Consider the following 7,229-nt stretch of genomic DNA (forward strand, 5'->3'; position numbering starts at 1 on the left):
GCTAGCTCATGTGACGAGTTGACTCACTGGAAAAGACTCTGATGCTGGGAAGGGTTGGGGGCAGGAGGAGAAAGGGACGATAGAGAATGAGATGGCTGGATGGCATCACTGACTCGATGGACATGAGTTTGAGTGAACTCCGGGAGTTGGTGATGGACAGGGAGGCCTGGCGTGCTGTGATTCATGGGGTCGCGGAGAGTCGGACACGACTGAGCGACTGAACTGAACTGATGTCCTCTGCCGGTATTCAGAAGTTGTTTTGTGGGATTTACTCAGTGTTCAAATGCTTTTTTGCTGATTTTGTGGGGGAGAAAGTGGTCACCCCGTCCTATTCCTCCGCCATCTTCCCGTGCTCCCCCTGCATATCTAATCTTTAAAGCAACCTCCCAAAATGCTGCCTCTAAAGCTTCCCTCATTCCACCATGCAAGAACATCTGGATTCATGTCAATGTATGGCAAATCCATTTATGTTTTAAAAAGTTATTTAAGCATATGACTTTTCCACCAGCTCAGACTAATTTCTTTACAGAATAAACAAATAATTTTGTTTATTTGCTTTGCAAAGAACAAGTAGTCAACTATCAAATGACCACTTAAGTTGTTTTCTGTGACATAGATTGTGTGGCCTCTTATGCAGTGTCTTTGAATGAAATGCTAAAATAAATTCTTTCCCAATTTCAAGAAAAACAATTTTCCTCAATTCTTATTGTTCATATCTTTTCAAAACAGTAGAACTATCATAGCGGCTAACCGGCAATGTGATTCCATCAAGTGTGATTGTGAAAAGGGAAAACTGAATTATTTTAATTTTGAGGCATCTCTGATTTTCTTAGAGATGGCTCATTCCAAGCCCTCAATAGCTTCTCTTTTGTCATCACATGAGAAAGTTTAGTAGAAGACCACTCTTCTCTACAACTTTCCCTCGATGCTTAGCATTTAACAGAATCCCAAGCACAACTTTAATAACTGCATCTTTAATGTCATCATAAATCCTCAGTAGTGCCTCCGGGATGAATTTTCATGAGCCATCTTCTTTAATAATGTACCATGTAAAACGTTCTGCTCCATAGGTTAGAATAATGTAAAAATATTATGAAGGGAGTGGGGAGATGTTAAAAATAGCAGCACTGTTGCTTTTACATTAAAAAAAAAAATAGGTGGTCGCACTTTACTCGATAAATGAAGCAATGAATGCCTCTTCCTCGCCTCTCCTCTAGTTACTTCCTCGGGAATTCCGGGTGAGAAATTGTCTCCAAGCTACTTCATCCTGGAACTTCCTGAGAGTCTTTGAAGTTTCCACCAAGATAAAATTTGGAAAATGTTTACTCACAACATGACCCAATAACTTTAGGTGAATCAAATGTACTGAAAGCATAACAAGGGAGATAAAAAAATAATTGACCTTTGGTTGTGAACTTTGACATCATATCACTTGAATGATGAAATGTTACACTGGTTCATCAAAATACAATTTATATATTTAACTTTATCACACATTACTACATTCTACCTTTTGTTTTTCCTTAGAAAAAACCTGGTGTTTGTGCTAGAGTGTGGGGCTCATGATGCATCATATTGAGCTCTGTAGACAACAACGCTATATTATGAATTCGTCTATACCTAGACTACCACACAGATGGTTGCAGTGGACACATGCTCAGCATTGAACTAACTTTATTCATTGATTAAATATTTATTAGGAGCCCCCTATAGTCCTCTGTACTCTCGCCTAATTTTTAACTAGTAATATATATACTCGGAGAAGGCAATGGCAAGCCACTCCAGTACTCTTGCCTAGAAAATCCCATGGATGGAGGAGCCTGGTAGGCTGCAGTCCGTGGGGTTGCTAAAGGTCGGACACGACTGAGCGACTTCACTTTCACACGTTGGAGAAGGAAATGGCAACCCACTCCAGTGTTCTTGCCTGGAGAATCCCAGGGACGGGGGAGCCTGGTGGGCTTCCGTCTATGGGGTCACACAGAGTCGGACACGACTGAAGTGACTTAGCAGCAATATATATACTATTATTTTTGATTATCTGTAACTGCAGTTTTAGGCTGTGCCAGTATGACAGATAGATAGAATGCATTCAGTTCAGTTCAGTTCAGTCACTCAGTCGTGTCCGACTCTTTGTGACCCCATGAATCACAGCATGCCAGGCCTCCCTGTCCATCACCAACTCCTGGAGTTCACTCAAACTCATGTCCATCGAGTCGGTGATGCCATCCAGCCATCTCATTCTCTGTTGTCCCCGTCTCCTCCCACCCCCAATCCCTCCCAGCATCAGAGTCTTTTCCAGTGAGTCAACACATCACATGAGGTGGCCAAAGTATTGGAGTTTCAGCCCTAGCATCAGTCCTTCCAATGAACACCCAGGATTGATCTCCTTTAGAATGGACTGGTTGGATCTCCTTGCAGTCCAAGGGACTCTCAAGAGTCTTCTCCAGCACCACAGTTCAAACGTATCAATTCTTCGGCCATCAGCTTTCTTCACAGTCCAACTCTCACATCCATACATGATCACGGGAAAAACCATAGCCTTGACTAGATGGACCTTTGTTGTCAAGTAATGTCTCTGCTTTTTAATATGCTATCTAGGTTGGTCATAACTTTCCTTCCAAGCAGTAAGCGTCTTTTAATTTCCTGGCTGCAATCAACATCTGCAGTGATTTTGGAGTCCCCAAAAATAAAGTCTGACACTGTTTCTGGCCCGAATTTTTCATGCCTTCCTGTATCCATGTCGTTTGGTAGCACCTGCTGCACCATTTCTAGGCTTGGTCAAGTAACTTGCTTTATCTTTGGGATGGAAGCAAACTGGACGAATCAAAGGCACATTTTTTTTTCTTCTTTTGGATCTCTGCCACTGCCATGAGAACAAGTACAGGCTTACCTTGCTAGTCGTGGGAAGTTCAGTAATCTCTCCCCATTGTCCTAGCCAACAACTGATGGGTGACCAGCCAAGATGCTCCCAAACCAGTAGAACTACCCAGCAAACCTACAAACTCATCAGAAGTAGCATTGGGTTAGCCAAAAATTTTGTTAGGGTTTTTACCCAATCTAATGTGAAAGTGAAAGTTGCTCAGTCATGTCCGACTCTTTGAGATCCCATAGACTATAATACACCAGGCTCCCCTATCCATGGAATTCTCCAGGCAAGAATCTTGAAGTGGGTTGCCATGCCCTTCTCCAGGGATCTTCCCAACACAGGGATGGAACCCAGGTCTCCCACATTGCAGGCAGACTCTTTACTGTTTGAGCTACTCAGGAATCTGCCTATTCCCCACCTAATAAATGACTGTTATTTTGAGTCACCAAGTTTTCAATCGGCTTGTTGTGTAACAGTAGTTTGTATGTTCAAGTCTTAAGCGTATGAAGATAAGTGTCATCCCAGAACCCCAGAGACTACACATAAAAAAAAAAAAAAACCAGTCACTGGAATCACTGGTGTGAGTTTTCTCTTCCACTGAATGATCCCAACTACTAGGTTGCCATGTTTGCTGTCTCTTATATGTCATTGTGTCAGGGTCCACATTTTTTTTTTTTTTTTGGTAAGCTTCTGAGGGTCTGTTTGCTGATACTTTCAACTTTTCCGTTTGATATGCACCTCTTCTTCTTTTACTTCCCCCTTTGTTTTTTCCTGGTTGCTCAGTGGTAAAGAATCCACCTGCCAAGCTGCTGCTGCTGCTGCTAAGTCACTTCAGTCGTGTCCAACTCTGTGTGACCCCATAGACGGAAGCCCACCAGGCTCCCCCATCCCTGGGATTCTCCAGGCAAGAACACTGGAGTGGGTTGCCATTTCCTTCTCCAATGTGTGAAAGTGAAAAGTGAAAGTGAAGTCGCTCAGTCGTGTCCGACCCTTAGCGACCCCACAGACTACAGCCAACCAGGCTCCTCCATCCATGGGATTTTCTAGGCAATAGTACTGGAGTGGCTTGCCATTGCCTTCTCCGACCTGCCAAGCAGGAGACACATTTTTGATCCTGAGGTCAGGAAGATCCCCTGGAGAAAGAAATGGCAACCCACACCAGCATTCTTGCCTGGAAAATCCCATAGACAGAGAAACTTGGTGGGCTACAGCCCATAAGGTCACAAAAGAGTTGGATATGATTGATAGATTAAACAAGAACAGCCTTTTTTTTTTCTCTCATTTTTTTGTTGCTTGTTTTTAAACCTTTTTCCTTCCTTTGGGCTCTTTGGTAAATAAAATTATTTCAAGTAACAGCCTCAGCTACTAATAATCATTCAGTTCAGTTCAGTTCAGTCGCTCAGTCGTGTCCGACTCTTTGCGACCTCATGAATCACAGCACGCCAGGCCTCCCTGTCCATCACCAACTCCCAGAGTTCACTCAAATTCATGTCCATTGAGTTGGTGATGCCATCCAGCCATCTCATCCTCTGTCATCCCCTTCTTCTCCCACCCCCAATCCTTCCCAGCATCAGAGTCTTTACCAATGAGTCAGCTCGTCACATGAGGTGGCCAAAGTATAGGAGTTTCAGCCCTAGCATCAGTCCTTCCACTAATAATCATTAGCTGTTTTTAATTATTTTGATTGAGTTATAGATCCTAAAGTTTCCAGAAAATTGGAGAACATTCAGGTAAATGGGGGATTACTTTACTACATCACTTTGTCCAATCATGTAAAATAAAATAAACAGGCTTTTTTATTTAGTAGTCCAACAATGCAAGGGTATAGTATTGGAAAGCTACATTGATTTTTTAGGTAACATTTAAAAATATATAGAGAGAGAGGCATGTTGTTGTTCATTCACTAAGTCATGTCAGATTCTTTACAACCCCATGGACTGCAGCATGCCAGGATTCCGTGTCCTTCACTGTCTCCCAGAATTTGCTCAGATTCATGTCCATTGAGTCAGTGATACTATCTAACCATCTCATCCTTTGCTTCCCTCTTCTCCTTTTGCCATCAATCTTTCCCAGCATCCCAGTCTTTTCCCAGGTCTTTTCCAATGATTCAAGTTTTATATTTTAATAGGAAATTATATTTTAATAGGAAAAATTAATGTATGTTAAATGATATATACTGAAATAAAATTAAACAAGTAAAAATATTTTATATGACTTGAAAATCTGTTTAGATAAACATCTGCCTGCTCATCTTATGTTTCAGTGATTCCACTCCAAGAGAAATGAGTACATGTGTTCACCAAAAAATATGTTCTTCACTCGTAGTAGTAAAAACACTAGAAACAGTTCAAATGCACAGTGATAGAATGGATCAATAAAATATGCCATATCCAATGTTCAGTGGAACACACAAAAGTGATTACCTTTTGTTTCCTTGTATATGAATCTTGAAGGTCAGTTCCCTCTATAGGAACCTTCTGGAATGATAGGAATTGTCTCTAGAACTAGTTCTTAAAGTGCACACCAAGGACCTCTTTGTGGACCAGTGTGTTCCCAAGAGCCTTTCAGAATGTCTGCCCATCTTGTGTCAAACCCATCTGCTGGAAACCAAGCTTTCTTCATATACTTCAGTGAAAAACAGCAAATCACAGCGGACTGAATGAAGAAAAAGATGCCAGAACTCAGATGACGTTAAACAACGTCACTCTTCACACCTATATTTATAAAACATAGTCATTTTTATTAAAATGTTCTATTTTAATAATATATTAGTTATATCTTAACATATGATGGGCTTATTATTTTCAAATTTCCTGTTTCCATTTCTAATATTGTAATATTGACATTTAATTCACATAAATAAAAGTTCTTTGAGTTTCTTAAAAATTTAAGAGTGTAGAGGAGTCTGAGACCAAATGGTAAAGTTGAATCTTACATTTATAACATTTAGCAATCTTTCTCAGATGTTACAGGCAAATCAGGACATTATCACCATTGTATAGATGGAGAAATTATTGAATCCAGGGTCACAAAGCCACACAATGGACGATTAAGGAATAAAATACATTTATTTCCCAGTCTCCAAATTCCTCTTCCTTACTGAACCACCACCCCATGACAAAGATCATCGTTATACCTGAAAACCATGATCACAATACCACCTGACATTTTACAGTTACAATTAACAAAGCACTGTCACAGACATAATGTCATTTAATTGTCATGGCAACCTATTAGTGTAGGTTTTATCATCTTTTCCTTCAAATGAGAAAATGATTGAGTGAGTCCCACAGCATAGTGCATAGCACAATAAAAAACAAATAATAAGCTTTCTGTTATGGTGCTACTATAAATTAATACATATATGCAACCACTGCCTTAGAAGGATATATTTGTTAATAATATATCAAAATTAAACTTGATAAATCCAATAAACCCAGTGCATCCCTAACATTAATTAGATTTAATTCAAATAATACCAACCAAAAAAGAGTTCAGCTGCATAAAAAAAATCTAAACAGGATTTTTCTTTTTAAAGTCTAGCCTACAAACTAGAAAACTTCACCACAGTGGCCAAATGCAGCATGCTACCTGATTTTGGATATAAAAGCTAAGACTGCTTTTATATTTCTAAGGGGTTGGGGGAGGAAATGAAAGAAAATCATTTTTGAGTTGTAAAAATTACCTGAAATTCAAATTTCCATGTCCATGCCTAAGCTGTATCGGAAGCCAGCCGTACTTGTCGATTTATGTGTGACCTGTGGCCGCTCTTGTGCTACACGCAACAGCCGTGTAACACAGAAACTGCATGCCCCACCAAGTGTACAATAGTTACCATCGTCTCCTTGACAGAGAGAGTTTGCCAGCCCTTGATCTCGCCCTATTTGATCTGAGTAACCAAGGGAAAGGGGATGGAGGTCCCCCAGAGTGGAGGAGCAGAAGGGTTAAAAACAAGTTTGTCTAGATTTTGGAGAAAAGAAGAAATAAAGGGCACTTGGAACCCTTAAAGAACAGGCTTTCAGGATCCCAGGGTCTGTGCAGTAGCAGAACTTCAGGTAAGAGGGCTGCTTTCCAAGCCTTTCTAGACAGAAAGGAGCAGCCGCGAGAGAAGACCGCCTTGGACCTGGAACCCGGTCCCCGCTGGCCGAGACCAGCAGCAACGGCAGCAGTGAGCTCGGGGAGGAAAATGGGAGCCTCTCCTACCCGCCAGCCCTCCCTGTGTCTCTGTTCGATCTGAAAGAAGGCCAAGGTGGCAACTAAGTGATGCTGGACGTGCTGATGTGCGTTCTTCAAAGACGAGACCTGGGACTTCCCTGGTGGTCTGGTGGTTAAAAGTCTGCCTTGTATCCAACCTGGACTGGCG

The sequence above is a fragment of the Moschus berezovskii genome, chromosome 15 (assembly GCF_049115385.1).
Source record: "Moschus berezovskii isolate FMDL1 chromosome 15, NW_MosBer_1.0, whole genome shotgun sequence".
Taxonomy (NCBI): domain Eukaryota; kingdom Metazoa; phylum Chordata; class Mammalia; order Artiodactyla; family Moschidae; genus Moschus; species Moschus berezovskii.